The sequence below is a fragment of the Tenrec ecaudatus genome, chromosome 2, assembly GCF_050624435.1.
Source record: "Tenrec ecaudatus isolate mTenEca1 chromosome 2, mTenEca1.hap1, whole genome shotgun sequence".
Taxonomy (NCBI): domain Eukaryota; kingdom Metazoa; phylum Chordata; class Mammalia; order Afrosoricida; family Tenrecidae; genus Tenrec; species Tenrec ecaudatus.
In genome coordinates, this window is record NC_134531.1 from 259,708,645 (window position 1) to 259,730,109 (window position 21,465).

Below are 21,465 nucleotides of genomic sequence, written 5' to 3' on the forward strand. Positions count from 1 at the left end.
GCTTCCCATACCTGTCTTGTATAGGTAGGCAAACCAACAATAACGTAGACAATACCAAAAGAAAACAAAAAATGAATAAAAAGAGAAAAAATAAATAAATAGAGAAAGAAAAATGTGCTTCACAAATGTGAATGTCATCCTTGTACAGAGTCATGCTAATCTTCTCTGTATAATATTAATTTTAATCTATGTGCTGCCGAAGCAAGCCCTTGCCTAATTTTTCTTAAAGCACACCATATCACCCCCAACTAACAGGTTTGTTGTTGTTGTTGTTGTTTTTAAAGTACTATGGGTCAGAATAACAATTGACTCCATGACAGTTGAAGGGTGACCAATTAAAAACAAAAGAGCTCCCTCCTTGCTTTATAAGGTATTTTCAACTTTGTTTTTGTTTAGTAGAAGGGAATCCTGGATTTCTCACATCAAAAAAACAAAAAAACAAAACAGATGTGAAGAACTCCCAGATACAAAGGAAGCGTTTTAAAACACACACACACACACACACACACACACACACACTTCACATGAAAGCAGTAAGGACAAGTTTCTTTTGACCTAATTCCTCTAGATAATATCCTTAAGACTCTTGATTTTGGGTTGCTTTTCCATAAAAAATTCACAGATAGGCTTGAAAACAGTATCTGCTTCACGGCAGCTTCCTGTAAATACATCTCTCCAAACAGCGACGTTTACTAGCCTAACAATCGCCGGTGTTCATCATGTAAAGACTGTTATTCCTTGTCCTTGGACGCTTACAATCTGTTTCTTGTAAAGTTGAGATGAGGTTGTTTTCTCATGTTGAAAGCACTGACAGCTGTAATTACGCCTCCCACTACTACAGGGTCCGTTTCCCAACACTCAGCTACACACTGTACACAGCATGAATCTATCAGGGCTTTCAAAGATGAGAATGCATGCCATGCTTTCACCCGCTCAAGAAAGCTCCACTCTCAACAACAGACATAGCAGAATGATTTTTATATTAAACTTCATTCAAATGAAGCCATAAAGACATCGTTATTTTGCCCTGTGTTCAGCTCTTAGAAATCATCTCTGTGAACACGTGGGAAAGAGTGGTGCCCCTTTCCATATTCAAGTCCCACTTACAAGCCAAATGAATTCCTCTCACAGGTAATCCAATCTGAATTCCTGAGTTAAAATTTCATTTACTACCAGTGATAGCAATCTTCTTAGTAATAGCAGGTTTAAAATATGAATACACATTTAATAAAATTAAATGATGTCCATTAAAAGTGCCTAGTACAAGGTAAACAGTTGGTAATCTTACAATGCTAGTTGGTAAACTTAAAATGCTAGAAAAAAACTACCTTATATGCCTCCTGAACTTTTCAATATTTCTTTTAAATGGTGCAGATCAGGTAAGACGAGTTAGTTAAGACAAATAGTCCAAATGATTAACATGGGAAAATATTCACAGCTGATCAAATTTTAGACAGCCCCTTACTTACTGATTTGTATACATGTATCTTCCCAAATATATATGTATATAAATAATGTATGTAAATATTATATATATGTGTACTTTCAGTTTCAAAAACATTCAGCCTGGGGATCATGTCATATATTTATCCTTGTATGCTTAATGTACAATATTGTCAAACACACACAGGCATAGCAAATGCTTCATAAATATGCTGGAAATAGACTATTCACTGAAATTAGTTCTCCACAACCCCTTTCTTTCCTGGGTGTAAGGTAAGAAGACAACAAACAGAAAACTACCCAAGCTTTTATCACTTATCTCCCTATTAGTTTTTCCCTTTTTCTAAGATGTGTAGATGTAAGCACCAGAATGGAAGGACTGAACTTAGGGTTAGCTTTTTTCTTTGGTGAGAGGACTATTGAGAAACAGAAAAAAAAAACTATTATGTGGGCAGAATTTTAAGATAAAAAACTTGTTTTATAGCTCATTGAAGATCATCTAAATCATCAAAATTTCCCTAGTCATCTAATTTTTAAACATAAAAGACATTATATAGATGGTCTCATATATTATAACCAAGTATATAAGAGCACACACAAATACAAGAGCATGTGAGAGAGTGTGTGTGTATGTATGGCTGCACACACACACACACACACACACACACACACACACTGCTGTCAGGTGACATCACCTGGGCTCCAACTCGTAGGATCTTACAACAGCACGAGTACTGCCCAGTCCCGGGCCATCTTCCAAATTGTTTACATCTGGACACATTATTGCAACCACTGTCAGTCCATTGGGTTGGGGCCTTCTTGTTACGTGCTCCTTTATTTTACCAAGCATGATGTCCTTCTCCAGGGATTCGTCTCTTGTGATAACATATCCAAAGTATTTGAGATGAAGTTTCACTCTCCTTGACTTTAAGTAGCATTTAAGTTAGTGATTTATTACATCATATTTTCTTTAAAAAAAACTCCTGACTCTTGGGTCTGTAAATTTTACATTCCACCATTTAGTTCTTTGACCAACCTATCAATTACAGATAGATATTATAAAACAACTGATAAATGATTGAAATTTTTGACACAATTTATAGAGCTAACCTGATTTCCTTTGAAAATTTAAAAAAAAATTAATAAGGCCACACCTTGATAAGGTTGTCTAAAGAGTTAGTCAAAGGTTAATATTTCCAATATTAATACAGACAGGTATTTTTTCTGTACCCTTTTCTTACTAATGTTGACCCGGGCTCTGTATCTGTGTTAGTGTAGAAATGTGCTTCATGGGGTTTGCTGAAATACATCACCACGTCTTCTTTGGAGGCATCTCTGATGACTCAAATATTCAACCTTCTGGTTAGCATTCAAGTTCACTAACCTATGTAGGTTATATCAACAGTACATAACCTGTTGACACTGATACCGTTATACTTTCTAAAAAGTAAATAGACAGAGGTTTTTTCTGTATTTTGTAAGATTTATTAATCACTTCTCAGCAAACATTTATTGAGCATATGCCTGGCCTCAGGCCTTGCTATGGGAGCTAGCATAACAAAACATAGGAGCCCAATCATTTGTCCTCATGTCTTAAGGGGAGGTGTTTTTTCGTGTGTTTTGCTTTTTTGTTTTTTAAGTCAACTATAGAATATGCTTCCTGAAGTTGATAAGTAATACTTAAAAAAAATTTAAAGGCAACAAGGACACAGAAACACTCCCCCCAAACATATTCACTGTCATTGAGTCCATTCAGACTCATAGGAAGCTCTTGTGGGTTCTGAGACTGTAACTGTTTATAGAACTAGAAAGCCAAGCCTTTTTCCCAGCAGAGCTGTTGGTGGTTTCCTACGACCAACCATGCAGATCCAAAGGGAATATTATATTTAAAATAAAATTATCACAGCAAGACTCCCTGGAAGGGTTACAGTTGAGGACGAAGGCATGCAGGAGGTAAGAAGGAGGCCCAGGGATAGAAAGGGAAGGAAGCATTTGCAGATATGAGGAAGAATTGCCGAAGTTTGCTAAAGGTCATTGTGGAGCTCAGCAGAATGAGGAAGAAAGACAAGGAAAGGACACAGATGTCATGGGGAAAGGGAAAGGGGAGGGAGAGGGACAGATCATTTGTAAATTACTTGGCATTCTGAGGAATCTGCCTCTTGGCTTTTTCTGTGAGCCAGATCAGAAATTATTGGAGGTTTATAGCAAAGGAATGATCTAAGTGGACTTAATATTTTGAAGGAATTAATCTGTATGAAAAAATAAACTATACCTCTAATAGAGTAATGACAAAACAGGGAGCTCTAGGTTTACATATTTGACCATAAACCAGACAAAAGAGGATAGGTGAATTCACCAATATGGTAGCTATTGATCTAATGAGAAATAATTGTATACTTGACACACTGGAAGCAGCATTCACAGCATACACCATTAATGGAGTGAAACATAAAATAAAGAAGTACAAATGGACTCCAAGTGGTTTTTCTTTCCCATTTTCAAGTGGAAGTAACCAGACTCTGAGATGAATACTGACAAGTTCGTTTTGGACATTGCCTGAGGGATATTTAAAAATGAGAATCCATATCTAACTTGTTCCATTTGAAAAGAAGATGTTAATCTATGTGATTTGGTATGTGATTCTACACTTTGGGGGATCTGAATACGAGGAGAAAAAGCCGAATAAACAAAGAACAATCCATTGGGCGAAAGCCATAGAATCAGGAGGACATTGTGTCCCAGAGCCAAATGAGTTGGATGAAAGCATCCCACGTTCTTTTCATGTCCCCTCCAACCTCCGAGGCCCACACGCAGCGGAAGGTCCACACACTACTTGTCTCTTTCTCTATCTTCCCTAAACTCACCACCAATCTTCAATTTTCTAGACAAAATGTAAAAATGAAATTACCATTCAAATTAAAATTGTATGCATAGTCCATAGATGAATCACTATATATTGATGCCAGTGTTAGTTGTTCCTTGATGAAATTCTACCTCGTGACAACCCCATGTGGACAGATCTTCAGCCATTTCTCTTGAGAAACCCCTGGATGCACTGAAACTGCCAACATTTTGGCTAGGAGTAACTTAACCATACTATCCAGGGAGCGCAATCAGTATATAATGTAGTGCTTATTATATCTGCACTTCTTTAATTGTTCTTTATTATTACAATCTATATTTTCATTCTTCCCTGTGTATCTACTAAATCTTATAATATAGAATAGCATTTAGGAATAAAAATATACAATAAAATTATTAACCCATTTTACAGATTTATACAAAAACTGAACTTTGAGTTTTTCCAAACATACTCAGAAATTAGGATTAAAATAATGCTAGACTCAGTCTCTTGTTCATAAGTGGAATAGTTACATAATCTAGTGTCAATTTGGAACTTCAGAGGATTAAGAGTGAAGGGGGGAATCTAGTTTGTAAATCGGGTCTTAGTGGATGAGGCCTCTGTGTGGGCATGACCTTCTCCTGAGAATTCTGGTATTTCCTCTTTGGAGGTGGGAAGCACTTTCTCTGCTCACTCCCTGGGAGATGCTCTACTGACAAGACACAGAGCGCTATGCTGATAGAACCCAGGCCCTGGGAACTGGAGGAGGCACATGGAGATCCCTGCCAGAGCGGAGATGCTTACAATGCCACTGGGTCCACAATACTTCCCAACCATTGGCTTGTGATCTTCCTGTATTTGGTGTCATTGCATGTGTTTCTTTTGTCTATAGAAGACTTTATAGATTGGTATCAGACATATGGGTTATATCAGACTTATGGACTTGCCTGGAATGGGCTGGAATGTTTTCTCAATATTCAACTGCTCTTGTATATAAACCTCTTTTTTTATACACATATGAATGCCTATGGATTTGTTTCCTTAGTCTACTCGGACTAACACAATAAGAGCTTTAAAACTTCTATCAAGCTATCTATCTCTCATTTATCAATCTACCAATCTTCCTTCTATCATTCAAAAACATATACTAAAAATTGCTTTGGAATTTTTCAAATTCATTTTTTTCATGAAATGTATTCTTGCAGTAAAAATTATGTTTTTTCATTGTATGCCTTTTTTGTCCAGTAAATAATGTGATTAGATGGGAAAATTTAAGCAGACTCTCTTAGAAAACTTACAGTTATGGTCCTCATGGTAGAAACTACTATGCAGGAATAATAATGTGAATCTCACTTTCCACCCATTAATCCTATATATCATTAGTCCTCCCTGAAATACTTAACATTAACAGCATGAATATTTTAGGTAATGATAATTACTCAAGGAACAGATGAGTAAAATCATCTCAACATCTTGAATGGTCCTGACCCTGAGTTAAAAATTCCCTGTGTCCTAGTCCATTGAAGATGGAGGGAGAGGGTCTGGTAAGTGTCAGCACGCCTTTAGTCATAACAAGAAACAGAAAGAGGATTTTGTTTCAGCTTTACCAGAAGTAGACAACGGAACGCATTTTGTTCATTTGAACGCATATGTAACTTATGCATGTACTACTGCACGTGGTTGTTCCTTCTGAATTATAGTCAGATAAAGCAGAGAAAACACAGATACAAGGTAATAGGAACATAATGATAAGTTTGAAATGACTATGATCATGTTGGAAATTTAGGGGAAAATTAATGAAAATGTTCACGGCTGTATGTGAGTAGATAAGACAAAGCTTCTTTAAAATCTCTAGATAGGGAAGAAGTCTTTCAAATGAATGCTCCAGCAAGATTTCATTTTAAAATAATTTTATGATATGAGTAATCTATAATTTTAAAATTAAAACGTCTAACTTTTATACTCCTATAAATGCTGTTCACTGTTTTTAAGAGTTAAATATCAGTGAATTACTATAAACAGAATTCAGGAAAGTTTTCTTTCTTGAACTTCAGGACATACCAAAACATAAAATAACTTTATCAATATATTTAATTTATACTTATTTTCCATTATATTTATACTTATTCCTAGATGCATTATGTCAAACATTATTTTTATATTCAGATTGGAGTGATGTTATATAATTATATTAGATACAGCTTAAAACCAAAAACCAAATTCATGGTCATAGAATTAATGCCAACTCACAGCAAACTTGTAAGATAAGTTAGAACTGGCCCTGTACATTTCTGAGAATGTTACTCTTTACTCAGAGCCGAAAGCCTCTTTATCCTTCAGAATGGCTGGTGGTTTCAAACTGCTGACCTTGCACTTAGCAGCCAAACTCATAACCACTATGCCACCAGGGATCCTAAATATAATATGTCCATACTAAAATTAAGCATTCCTAAACCTGGAGTGAAAAGATCTGGAAAATATTCACTGATATATAAAGATTCATTTTCTCACATAAAAAGTCCTCAAGTAGGCTGTCTAAATTCACACTGGAAACTTCCTGGAAGTATCAGTGCACCAGGCCTCTCCCTTATGTACACTCTACCTTCCTGATGTCACAAGAAGGTTCCGCAGTTCTAGCCATTACCCATACACCAGACTTCCTTTATAGGATCTTCATAGAAGTTCCACAACCTCTTGATTGGATCCACAATCAATGCTCATGGAAGCAGCAGGCAAGAGATCGAATGACGCACTGTATTAGCTAAATCTGCTGCACAAAACCTCTTTAAAATGTTGACCATCAAGATGTTACCTTGAGGATTGAGGGATGCCTGACCTAAACCATGATATTTTCAATCACCTTACGTGTGTGTGAAAGTTGTAAAAAAGATGATCACGGAAGAATCAACACATTTGAATTGTGGTTCTGAAGAAGAATATTGCAAGTACCATGGACAGCCGAAGGAACAAACAAATCTGTTTTGGAAGAAGTTCAGCCAGAATGCTCCTTAGGTGAAAGGCTGTAAAGACTACATCCCTCTTTCATGTAGTAGCCCGGAGAAGGGCATTGTGCTCTGCAAGGCAGAGGGGCAGTGAAAAAGAGGAAAGCGTTTGATGAGATGGACGGACACATTCACTGCAACGCTGGGCTCAGACAGAAGAACAGTTGTGAGGATGGCCCTGGACCGGGTGGCGTTTCATGTGTTGGATGTAGGGTGGCACCTCCACAGCACGTAACCACAACCAACAAAGTGTTGGTCAAAATGACTCATATGGGTATCCCAAACTTTGATAAAGGCTGAGAAATGCGTTCATTTAGCTATATAAATGGCCAATATGGATAAAATAGATGTTCTACTTTAAAATAAGGAACTTACAGAATGAATTTTGGAGTAGGAAATTTGACCAAATGATTTTTAGTGACACCCAAGCCAGCCAAATGACTCCATCTACATTACTCCTGCTCTTTGAATCAATTGGTCCAATCTTATTACAATAATTAGCATGCTCATCATATCTCTTTCATTACCAAAATAAAAACATCAATCATGTTACTCCTACCCGTTCCCTTTCTAAGCATATCAAAAGCAAAGGAATAAATAATGCAGTTGCTACACTGAGTTCATTCTGACCCATAATGACCCGATGTAAAACATTAAAAAATGATTCTTCGTCCTGGCTAGCCTTACAACCACTACTGCGTTTCCCCCGTGTATCTTTCTTTATTATTGACCTGTCATTTTGTCCTTCTGGGAGGACTGGGATTTCTTAATAACATGTCCAAAATACATGATTCTCACTTTCTGCTATATTTTTTTTGGCAAAACTATTTGGTCAGTGTTCAGATACTTCATGGTATATCCAATACTTGGATTCTTCACCAACCCCATAATGCAAATGCTTCAAATATTCTTCTCTCGCTCTGACGGCTATCAAGTCAATGCTGACTCATTGTCACCCGCTGCTGGTTTCTGAGACTGTAAATGTTTACTGGGGTTGAAAGCCCAGTCTTTCTCCTGAGAAACTACTAGTGGTTTTTGATCAGTCAACCATGCAGATCTCAATTCAATGTGTAACCACTAGACCATTAGGTCTCCCCTTATGCATTGTCCGATTTTTGCATGCATCTGAGGCTATTTAAAAAATCATAGCTGGGTTCCAAATACCTTTTTCCTTGAAGTGATGGTTTTGCTCTAACGCATTTGAATCATATCTTTTGAAACAGATTTGTTCAATGCAATATGCCATTTGATTTCTTGATTGCTGCTTCCAGAGGAGTTGATTGTAGATTCCAATAAAAATGGAATCATCTATGGCTTCAAAGTTTTTTTTTCTGTTTATATGGTGTTTGGTACTCATCCAGTATTGAGAATTTTGTTTTCTTTATGTTGAGATATAATCCATACCGAAAGCTTTAGTCTTTGATCTGCATCAGTATGTGCTTCAAGTCTTCTTCACTTTCAGCAAGAAAGGTTGTGCCATTAATGAGTCTTAATTGTCCATTTGTCTTCCTCTATTCCTCATACTTGGTTCTTGTTTACAGGGTCTAGTGTCTCATGTTATTTTTTCAGCATACAGATTGAATAAATATGCCATAAAGAAACAACATTGCCTAATTTAATACCATACATCATCCCCTTGTTCTATCCAAAGGATTGCTTTTTGACCTGTGTACAGGTTCTCCATGTGCAAAATTAAATGGCCCAAAATTATCATTTTTTCAATGCCATCCATAATTTGTTATCAGAACCCAGCCAAATATTTTGCATAGTGAATAAACATATTTCTAGCATTCTCAACTTTTTGTCAAGATCTTTCTGACATCAGCAATGCTTTCCATCATGATCCACCTCACAATAACCATGATGCCCTTCATTTTATGTCCTCTTCTGAATTGTAACTTTTCTAAATTTATAAGAAGCAAGTTGCATACAAAAATTGTCAAATTTATTGGCATTCTACAGATCCAAATGACCACCTGCCTATTCTGCCTAAATCACCTTGTCATTTTAACTGCTTTATATACAGTAAGCGATTATTTTGTGTAATAAAATTAATACACACCAATTTTGATGTTATATGATTAACATTTCAGTAATGTAGAATGCTGATCATTTATCAATATTTTGGAGTTTTCTCAAAGATGGATATATACAGATACAGTTAGTGAAGTTACATATTTTTAAAATTCTAGAAATTAGCAAAAAAAGGAAGAATGCCGTGTCGTGTGCTACTCTGGGGGAACTAGGGAAACAAATTCATGGACACCCATATGTGTATAAGAAAGAGCTTTATGTACAAGAGCAGTGGAATATTGAGAAAAATCAGCCCAGTCCAGATCAAGTCCATAAGTCCGATATTAGCCAATATGTCTGATACCAATCTGTAAAATCCTCTTCAGACTCAGGAAACACATGCAATGATGCTAAATGCAGGAAGATCACACAGTGGTGCAAAGTCTTGTGGATCCAGTGGCAGTAGAAGCATCTCCGTGCTGGGTCTCCACATGGCTCCTCCATTCCCAGGACACCGGGATTCGTCAGTGTAGTGTCATGTGTCTTCTCAGTAGACCATCTCTCAGGGAGTGAGCCAGGATTGTGTCTCGTGCCTCCATGGAGGAAATACAGGATTTCCCAAAATTCTCAGGAGAAGGCACGCCCTCATTGGCTATGACCTGATTAGCAGTCTAGACTCCACCCCTTCATTCTTAATCCTCTCAAACCCCAAATGGACACCAGGTTATGTAAGTACCACACATTGTTTACCCTAGAAAATATGTTCATTTCAAATGGATTCTGATTCATAGTGACCCAGGAGAGCAGTGTAGAACTAGCACATCACGTTTCCACAGCTATGACCTTCATGAAAGCACACTGCCACATGTTTCTCCCATGAAGCCACTCTTAATTTAAACTATGTCATTTTAATTGTTACCAACTGAGTGCTCAAACCACTGTTCCACAAATGTTCTTTGGGTACATGAGGCATTTCCTCAAAATGGGGTACGAATCCCTCCTGTGACCACTTTTTAATCTCTTGAAAGGTCTACAGTTGCCAATATTTAATGTTACTAATTTTCATTAATTTAATCCTATAAAATTGTATATAACAGGAATATGCATCAAAATTTATAAATGAATAGTTAAACAAGCTCTGGTACATTCAAATATTATCCATCAATAAAAAACGATGAAAACTCTTAAACACTGCAAGACATAGACAAAGCAAGTGAAGATTATATTTTGCAAGCTGAATCAATCTTAGGAAGATACCTATTAATAATACCATTGCTATAAGGAAAAGCAAAGAAAAAGAAAGGTGGTTTATACAACAAGAGACAAGAGTTAGATGACCATGAGGAAGTCAGGGACGGGGGCAGGAACAGGGAGAGGAGAGGGGTCAGTTATTCAGGAGGAGGGAGGAAAGATGGAGGTGAGGCGAGAAAGAGAATTGTGATACATTGACACAGTGGCTGCAACAATGGGCACTACATAACGACATGCTTGCTCCGTGAAGACCAGGCAGAATTTTGTTCTGCTTTATGTAGGTTTGCAATGAATCAAGGATTCTGGTGGCCATTTGGTTACACATTGTGTTGATAACCACAAGGTCAGTAGTTCAAAACCCTATTGGGTCTGTATGAATCGGCATCAACTCCATGGCAGTGTTTGGTTTTTGGTTTGGGTTATGAATAAGAATGATAGTACCAAACCACAAACAACAATACACTATTGTAAATTATATACCTAATGTCCATTAGCCACTTGTAATATTTTAATCAATAAAATGTGCCTGTTCTGAATTTGTTATCAATTCTTATTAAGTCCTCATAGACTCCTAATGAGTCTTGAAATTTAAAAGGATGAACAGTTTTCAGCTTATCTGGTGTATAGTGGATTGACCAGGGGTCCTGGTGACATAGTGGTTACACTCTGACCTGCCAACTACAAGGTCAGAGTTCAAAACCACCAGCTACTCTGCAGGAGAAATAGGGGCTTTCTACTCTCTAGTGGCCATGGTGGCAGTGGTTACACATAGAGCTTCAATCAACAGGGTTGGAAATTCAAACCACCAGCCAATCTGCAGTAGAAAGAGGGGGCTTTCTAATCCAGTAAAGACTTACAATCTCACAAGAGTAGTTCTTCAGTGTCCTATAGGGGCTTGCTGTGAGTGGGCATCTACTCGATAAGGCAGTGTCTGAAAATTGTTGTTTGTTTGTCTGCTCCCTAAAGAGTTATAGTCTCAGAAACACCCAGAAGAAGTTGTACACTGTTTTACTGGATTGCTACATCAACAGTGAGTTTAGTATGGGTTTGGCAGTGGGTTAAATGATGCGCTACTACCTGCGAGGTAAATGGGCCAAAACCATTAGCCAAACTTTGATGATAAAATGAAGCTGTCTGTTACTGTAAAGATTTAAAGCAAAGAAAGCTATGAAGCAATACTATTCTGTTCTTAATATTGCTACAAACAGGAATCAGCTAGATGGCTATAGTTTGGTATTAGCATTGAGGGAGCTTAAAAATTGAGTCAACTTAATACTCTGAATTCTATTAATAAAGCATAAATTATTGCATGAGATTGTAAAAGTAGCAAGAAATTTTGAAGTCCCATACCTTGACATAATAGAAGTGATAATATGAAAATAAATGAATGGTTTAATATGAAAAGATGATTTCTAACTATAAATAATCCCTTGGAAGGTTTTAAGAAATTCTTCCCTGAGAATTTTGAGACACAGCTAGCCTCTATAGAAATGCAATCTTAATAAAGATAAGATGTAAGTAGTACATGAAGAAAGACTCCAAATTGGATATGCTACCTTTAAAACTAGAATGCACGATCAAAGGAAGTTCAAGGTAGTATCAAACACAAAATCAAAAAATTAGCACCTAGAATTAAATGTCCAACTCAGTATAATATGTTCCTCTTTGATGTTGAAGCTCAGTGGGCAAGACCAAGCTAAGTCTCGCTGCTTGTCCTCTATGTTCTCTGAGTTGTGCAATCTGTTAAGGTGCTTGGCAACTAATTAAAGTTTGTTCATTAGAATCCACCTACAGATGTTTGGGAAGAAAGGTCTGAATAGCAACCTTTTACAAATCAGTCCTTGAAAACCTCATGCAGCTCAGTTCTCCCCTGACACTCGTGGGGCCTCCAGGAACAGGATCCACTAAGATGCCGTTCCTTTCGTTGGTATTATAGAAGGCACTCATTCTGGGCAGTGGTTGTTTCTAAATTTCTTTTACCCTGAGCTGCACAGAAAAGAAATTTAGTATGTATTTGAAGAATTGTTATTAATCACCAAGAATCCATTGAAGTCAAAGTTCTTGTGAAACCATGTGTAGCACTGTTTGTGTTGGGATATGGAAAAGACAACTTATTATTTAACTTCAATCATTACTTACAGATAGGCCACATTACACATTGCAAAAGAAGAAAAGTCAAGGAGAATTGGTCTTAATTTTATTTTTTTTCAAGATTAAATAGACATACTGTGAATGACACAATTTTTAGATTTCACTCGATATAATGTTATGGCTTCAAATAGTCATGATTTTCATTTTTCAGATCAGTTATATTTTACAAAGTATCACATAAATAACATCAAGATACTCTACCTAAGACATTGGCTAATTAGTTAGAAGGTCAAAAAGGATTTTCCCCAACCTATTGTTAAATATTGTACACTTGGTTAATTTCTCAGTCGTTTTAAATGTTTGAATATATAATGCAAGTTATCACTGTGCTGGTTTCATGCTCTTTTGAAAAGGCATAAAATGGACCTCTGCTGAGCTAGGTAATTGAAAGATGTGCAGGCTCAGTGATCTGAGTTAGAATACTAAATCCTGAAGGGTTATAATAATAAGACGGAGTCATGAAAATTAAAGAAATGGCTGTCATTTACAGAAAAAATAATAACAAGAAAAAAAGCTTCTTTGCTTTATTTAGTCCATGATATTTAATAAAATTAGGTATCCTGCTTCACTTTTGTCTTTAAGGACCACCAACATTACTGTTTCTAAAATTGGTTATTCATTCAAAGATATTTTGATATTAGTATGAGAGTTTAAAAAATGAGTTAACCTAGGGGGAAAAATGAGGAGCCAGGAGCTCAAGTGGAAAGCAGATGTTTTGAGAATGATGATGGCAATAAATGTGCAAATGTGCTTGACACAGTGGATGTTTGTATGGATTGTGATAAGAATCGTACGAACCCCCAATAAAATAATTTTTAAATAAGGTAACCTAATACTGTGGACTAATTTGAATGAATAATCAATTTTAAAAATAGCAGAGACCTTACATCCCATACACTACAGTTTCCTAATTAAGTAGAAAAGAATGGTTCCCATTGCTTTCCTTATCTTTGGTCTGTGGCTGCTATCAGAGAAGGTTTCAAGATGATGACTATTTAATATTTAGCAGTTAACACTGAACCTAATTTCAAGACTATTTTGACTGAGTGCCATACCTTCCAAAAAACAATTGCAGCATACCAACTGCTAGGCAGTCTATTCTGACTCATAGAGACCCTAGAGGACAGGGTCCTATAGGTCATAGAGACCCTAGACGACAGGGTCCTATAGGTCATAGAGACCCTAGACGACAGGGTCCTATAGGTCATAGAGACCCTAGAGGACAGGGTCCTATAGGTCATAGAGACCCTAGAGGACAGGGTCCTATAGGTCATAGTGACCCTAGACAACAGGGTCCTATAGATCATAGAGACCCTAGACGACAGGGTCCTATAGGTCATAGAGACCCTAGAAGACAGGGTCCTATAGGTCATAGAGACCCTAGAGGACAGGGTCCTATAGGTCAAAGAAACCCTAGAGGACAGAGTAGAAATACCCTGCTGAGCTTCCACAATTGTACATCTGTTTGCGGGGTCATCGTTCACTGACGGAATGGCAGCTGTTTTCTAAATGTTGCCCAACTGCGGTTACAGTCCCAGTCAGAGCCCACTCTGCCACCGTATGCATCTGTCATCGCCGAGCTTTTGTAGCGCAGCAGTTGAAAAATGCTGATCTTCCCTAAGCCCAAGAGGGAAATCCGCTTGGCTAGCACTATTATTATCCCTCCATTCTCGCGAATACATATCCCCTCATCGAACTTGATTTATGATCCAGGGACTGAGCTGTCACTTGATGACAAAAAATTCTTGACTCATTCTTTGACAAGTATGAATTGATTTTAACTTAAATCAAAAAATAAATCATAATCTACTTACACTGGTGTAATATTTTAACATGTTAGCATAAAAACAAAACTAATGTAATGTAATTTTTATTTCCATAAGAATCAGGGAATGTTTTTGAAATCTTTTGAAATTCATACATCATTTTAATGGGAGTAAAAGACAGCACAATTTCATGAAGTAATTTCTCTTCAAAATTAGAAATATCTCTAATTTGTCAGCTATATTGTGTGCCCTTTGTGTTGCTAAGGTAGTGCTAAGGTAGTCACTAATTGTGTTCCTCTTTTACCTTTTAAAAGATATGTGTGGTGTCATAATGTAGCACTGAAATAATCTGGTGATTACAAATTAGAGTAAAAGTCAGTTCTTCAATCAGTTTTGAAACTATTGAGATGAACACAATTGTTTCATAATCTAAGAAAATTGGCGGTGGAATAGCATCTCTTCTAAAATAAGTACTTTTGTTTTCTGAAATAAATGACCCTAACATATGAAAAAATCTTAGAAGTGGTATATACATTTGAGAGGACTGACGATGAAAGCGTTAATTTTGCCAGAGAGTACTCTCATTGGAAGGAAAATCCTAAGAAGGAATTTTAACCTTTTGAAAAGAAAACCAATCCAGTGCCACAACCCAGGTGCTTCCTCTTTGGTGGACTGCACCCATCCCCTTTCCTAAGGACCACGTCTGCGCTCGAAATCTCTCTTTATTCCTCTTCTGTGACCGTATGCTTGCAAATAAAGCGTGAAAGCGACTCTCACCCAACATTCAGGGGAAAGATCTTCTGGAAGCTAGTTCCTCTGGGTCATTGGCTAAGAAATTTTCCTTCTCTCAAGTTCTCCAAGAGTGCCACCCAGTCATTCCCAAGTCATGGTTTTGCTGTTGCAATATGTGTGTCCGTTTTCATTTCCAGTAACTCTCTAATTCTAAATAGTTTGTAAAGTATAAAGTTGTTGTAAAATCATCAATGCATTGGAATTCAACCCTTGAGTGACCACTGCACAAGTTATTAATAACTGCTTGAGTTGCATCTGTCTCTAGATACTAGACTATGTCAACAGGCTACAAACACCCCAGTAACAGTGGGTTTGGTCTACAATGTGCTACAATCTACACATCTATGCCTTGGGTGCTGCCGTACCACAACTATCACAACTAAGTGACTCAGAAAACTGAAATGTATGTTCTCACAGACTGGGCAAGAAGGTTCTCTCTATGTTTCCTCTGTGGAAGAGCTTTGTCTAGTGAAGCTTTTATAGCCCGGAGTTCCTTGTTTTCTTACTGCAGTGCCTAATCCACTCTTTTTACAATGCAGAACAGAGTCAATTTCGGCCAATATGGCCTCATTTACCTGACATACGGTACCGTACCCTGTTTCCAGGAATGTGTGGGTAAGAACAATTTGCAAAATTATTTCAGATTACACACAGGTCAAAACTCCATGGGAGACTTTTGAATTAGCAAATGAACAGTGAAGCTTACTGCTAACAGTTTCCTTGGGTTCCCTGGCATGGAGGTGGAGACTAAAGTTATTTAACTGCAATGCATTTCTCTTCAATTTCTGCAATGAATGCGTCCCTCTCGTTACTTGATTTGAGCTTCTGGCATTTTGTGATATGAAAAGAAACTGCAGCTTAATTTTTAATACTTTTGTTGGTTTTATACTTTTTCATTTTGATTTTCTGTGTGTGTAAATATACACAATGATATCTATACAAATTCATTAATTTCTAAATGTACAGACTCATTGATATATTTTTAAATAACGTTAAAGTATAGTTAACAATAGGCACGAAGGAAACCATTAACTGATATAATCACAGGGAAATGTAATTGTTTTAGGATCTTATGCACTTTAATTGTTTTAGAATATTATGCACTATTCTCTCTTTGCTTTGGTAATACATTTTCTTTACTAGGTAATACACTTTCATTTTTTCCACTTCTTAAAACATCATACAATTCATGGTGCTATTTAAATCTGACTTTATTTTGTGTCTTTATTATAAAATATTATCTGCTGGTGTAAAATGCGACCTTTTGGTCTCTTTTTGTTTATTTAAAATATAAATATATTTTAATAACTGTTTGGGGAATGGTAGTATACTGTTAAAGCTCAACCGTAAATATAGCCAAAGCTATACAATCAAAACAATAGAGAGCTAATCTTATGTTCTTAAAACCTACCCTGAGAATTTTCACAGTGATTTGCAATTGCTCTTTCTGACTCCTGTCAGTGTATTTTCCAATTAGACTATCTCTTATACGTATTAAGTCCCTGCAAGTTCACCTTCGGGATGATGACTAATAAGTTCAGTACAAAAAAATTCCTACTCTGATCCCTGTAACTTTCTAAAAAACATCTCATAGTCATTTTGGGGACTCCTCTTATACTCCAGGAAGTTCTATTGTGGAGTCTTTTCCATATCCCTAAGTTCTCTGCCACTTAATTCATAGCTTTCCAGTCTTTGCACTTTAAAGACATCAACTTAAGTTTAAAAGCAACTCTTTTATCATGATCATGAATTCCTGATGTATAAACATTGTAAAATTCCCTGAGTACTCATAAATATTGAAGATAATGCATTGCAATTCAAAGTAAACTTAAGATTAGGTCAGAAAATCTTAATGAATTTGGTATGCATCTCGTTTAAAATTGCTAAGAATTGATTCTCTAAGTTTTCATTAGTGATTTTTGTTTTCCCTTGTGGTATGTATATTGCAAAATTTTTATTTCAAAAACATCAATAGGTATATTAATTATGAGTCATGCATTGTGCTACCTTAATTAGAAGGGCAGGATAAACCACAGCCCCGTATCAAGAAACAGCAGACTACCTTATTAAGGTAGGCAGGCCTCATTGCATCTGATAATGTATTTCTTTTGTTTTCTTTTTGAATTGCCTCATATTTTTAAAATCATTTTGTTGGGGCTTGTACAACTCTTATCACAATCCATACATACAACCATTGTGTCAAGCACATTTGTATATTTGTTGCCATCATTGTTTTGGAAACATTTTCATTCTACTTGAGCCCTTGGTATCAGCTCCTCATTTTTCCCTCCCTCCCCGTGCTCCCTCCATCACAAACCATTGATAATTTATAAATTATTATTATTTTGTCGTGTCTTACACTGTCCAATATCTCGTTTACCTACTTTTCTGTTGTCTGTCCCCCAGGGAGGAGATTATCTGTGGATCCTTGTGATTGATTGCCCCTTTCTACCCCACCTTAACTCCACCCTCCCAGTTCGCCACTCTCACCACTGGTGCTGAGGGATCATATGTCCTGAATTCCCTGTGTTTCCACTTCCTATCTGTACCAGTGTACATGCTCTGGCCCTGCCAGATTTGTAGGGTGGAATGGGGATCATGATAGTATGGAGAGAAAGCATTAAAGAAATAGAGGGAAGTTTTATGTTTCATCATTGCTACACTACACCCTGACTGGATTGTCTCCTCCCCACAACCTTTCTGTAAGGGGAAGTCCAGTTGCCTACAATGGCCCTTAGGTCCCCGCTCTGCACTTCCCAGCCCCATTCACAATGATATGATTTTTTTGTTCCTTTATGCCTGATACCTGATCCCTTCTACACCTCGTGATCACACCGGCTGGTGTGCTTCTTCCATGTGGGCTTGGTTGCTTCTCAGCTAGATGGTCACTTGTTTATCTTCAAGCCTTTAAGATCCCAGACACTATATTTTTTAATAGAGGACACCATCAGCTTTCTTCACCACATTTGCTTATGCACCTGCTTTGTCTTCAATGATCATATTGTGAAGGTGAGCAGCATGGAAGGCCAGTTTAATAGAACAAAGTGTTCTTACATTGAGGGAGCATTTGAGTGGAAGCCCAATGTCCTTCTGCTACCTTAATACTAAACCTATACATGTATGCACACAGATCTATTTCCCCATAGTCATATATAAATATATTTACATATATATGTGCCTGTATTTAGACCCCTATAAATGCTCTTTGCCTCCTAGTTCTTTCCTCTATTTCCTTTTACTTTCCTCTTGTCCCAGGGATACATATGCTAGCCAACAAAAAAGAAGGGATGGCGGGAAAGAAAAAAGAAACAAATTGTTTGTATCTCTACAGGGAAAGAGGGACTAAATTTCAACCCGGTGCTCCAAGATGTGAATGCAACATACCGGCATGAAGCACGGAACCAGCCAGTAAAGAGGTCTGAGGGGCCAGCCCCAATCCCAACTACCTGGACAGCCACCCCTCCCCCAATAAGAATTCACTTCAGAGGACAGCACTGAAGCTACTGCTTAGAGAGTGGGACATGTCTTGTCAGAGCACAGAGGAGCAAATGAAGGTGGAGGAAGAGAGATTGGAGCACATCTTGGCCCACCAAGCCCTGAGAACAATATCTCTGCTCAGAGTTTCCAATGCACAGAGAGGACCACATGGCCAGCCCCACTATGAGACACAACATCACTCACTGACCCATAGCCCTAAGGGGGACAACACTAAAAACACAGTGTGGGAAATGCACCCCATCTGGCCATACCACACCAAGGCAAAACACTAAGGGTGTGCAACAGAACAGCAAGGGGAACAGAGCAAGGAAATCCCAAGGGAATACCAAAAATAGACTTTGGGGCCAGGGTGTGACACCCCATCAGTCTCAGCCAGAAAACACTCCTATAGGTCAACAAACAAACCTTGAACTATTTACAGGCTTTTCTCTTTTTTGTCATTGTTTTTTGTTGTTGTTTTGTTTCTTTTGTTGCTTTGTTTTCTGTGTCTTGATTTGGTGCATATTATTATCTCTGCAGGTCTATCTATATAATATAGGTGGTATAAACAATCTGGAGGATAAAATATCCAGATAGACAGTTCTGGGGGGACATGGGAGAGGAGGAAACAGGGGAAAGGAAGTGGGTGTTAACAAACCCAGGGACAAAGGAACAACAAGTGATCCAAAATCAGTGGCAAGGATGGTGTAACAGACCTGCTAGGGTTTCATCAAGGGCAAATGTAATGGGGGAATTACTGAAACCCAAATGAAGGCAGAGCATGAGAATATATTTCTAGCCCAGTGGTTCCCTAAGTTGAACAGCATCAGAACCATAGAAAGGGCCTATGAAAAATAAAACCGCATTTCTAAAGATGAAGGTCTTGGTTATGATCTAGGAATTTACCATACTTTTCTAAGAAGTTATTGTATGTAAATTAAACATAAAATTTTTAACATTGTTATCAACATACAATTCACATATCATACAACTCAATGTCTAATCCTATTAAAGGGTTTTAAATTGTCACCAGTTTTAAAACGTTTCCTTTATTCTTGTATCCATTATTAATAGCTCCTCATCTCCCTTGAACCTGCCATAACCCAAAAAAACTATTGACCCAGTTAAAATCTCTTACCTATTTACCTATCCTGAATTTCATATACAGAGAAAACATTAAGAATAAAAAATGAAAAGCCAACAATAATGACAAAATAAAATAGAGTAAACTTCAGTTGAAAATAAAGGAGATCAGTATGTATCATAATCTCAAAAAAAAGAAAAAAGAAAAGAAAGTAGAAAATATTACAACTAGAGCAAATTTAAAATGGGTCAAAAGGGAAAACAAATGATAAGGCATTACATTTAGCCTAACTGCATCCCCATTAGTTCATGTTCCAGTGCACTCTGATAGGAGGCTGTTTACATTCCTCATCAATAGTCAGAGGAGATGTACTGGAAGTTTAAATCAAGTGGAGACCCAGCAAATGGGTTTTGGGCTGTCACGGTCATCCATATAGTCTTCTGCAAACTTGGTGCTCAGAATTTAAGCTCTAACATTGTTCCTTCTTTAAGTATTGGATTTTATTTTTCTTACAAAATTAAGGGTAAATATTTTATCTACTAATATTCCTACATCAAACTGTATTGTTAACAGAATGAATAATAATCTGCAAGGTTATCACACACAGAAAATCCAGTCTACTAACCCTTTCTAAAGGAACCCTGGTGTCATATGGGATTGTTATTGGGCTGCTAAAGGGCAGGTGAGCAGTTCAAACCTTTCTCCACAGGAGAAAGAGGGCAGAACATGCTCTCTACTCTCATGATGAGTTACAGTCTCAGAAACCCAAGAGGTCAGTTGTACCCTGTCCTAAAGGGTTGTTGTGAATTGGGATCAAATAATGGATGAGATTGGCACAGAGGCAAGTCTACTCTGACCTATAAGGCTGCTGTAGTTTGGCATCAACACAATGGCAGCAGGGACCCTCTTTAGGAATCCCGGTGGAGTTGCCTGGTTCTCGGTTCAAACACCAGCTAATCTGTGGGGGAAAATGAGGTTATTTGACTCATGTAGGTTTACAGCCACGGAGACTCGTGTTAGTGTCATTGTGAGCTAGAGTCAATTCAGTGGCAGTGAGTTTCTTAGAAGAACATTCTTTATGTTTTCTTCATATCACATGGCGTGTGTAGCAGGGATGGATAAATATAACATTACTCAATTTATCTCAATTACCTGATGGTAACATTTACAATATTTCTTTAATAAATAAGCATAATTAGCAGAAAAATAAGTGACGGAAACTGAACTACTACATTACAAAAATACTTAAAGATCAGTAGCAAAACCTTTAAATATTCTCAGGTCACATGGATAGAATGGGGAACATGGGACTTGTTTCAAAAGTGTTTCATACCATATTTGTTTTTGTAGACCAAATTTAATTTCTTTTTAACAATCTTTCAAAGGAAATTAGCCTGCAGAGCAGGCTAAAATACACAAACCTAAAATACACAATGAGGAATTCCTAGAATTAAAAATAAATATATATATATATAAATAAAAATGACCACGAGACAAAACAAAATAAGTTGGCAGGAATGTCTTACATATATATTCTCATAAGATTTCTTCAACTATACTTTTGGAATAATAGAATTAAAACTCTATTCCAAGAAGAAGCATGCTCTTTTTATATCCTTCCTTCCAATCTAAACTTTAAGCTTA

The 21,465-nt window shown here is 37.1% G+C and overlaps 1 protein-coding gene and 1 non-coding gene across 5 annotated transcripts in view; both read right to left on the minus strand.

The window, feature by feature from the left end:
- The window catches only part of EPHA3 (EPH receptor A3), a 402,493-nt gene that overhangs the window by 342,726 nt on the left and 38,302 nt on the right, over positions 1–21,465 (minus strand). The gene's annotated exons all lie outside the window — the stretch shown is intronic.
- Positions 104–209, minus strand: LOC142441998 (U6 spliceosomal RNA). The gene has a single exon (XR_012783269.1). It is a non-coding gene; the product is annotated as a U6 spliceosomal RNA (small nuclear RNA).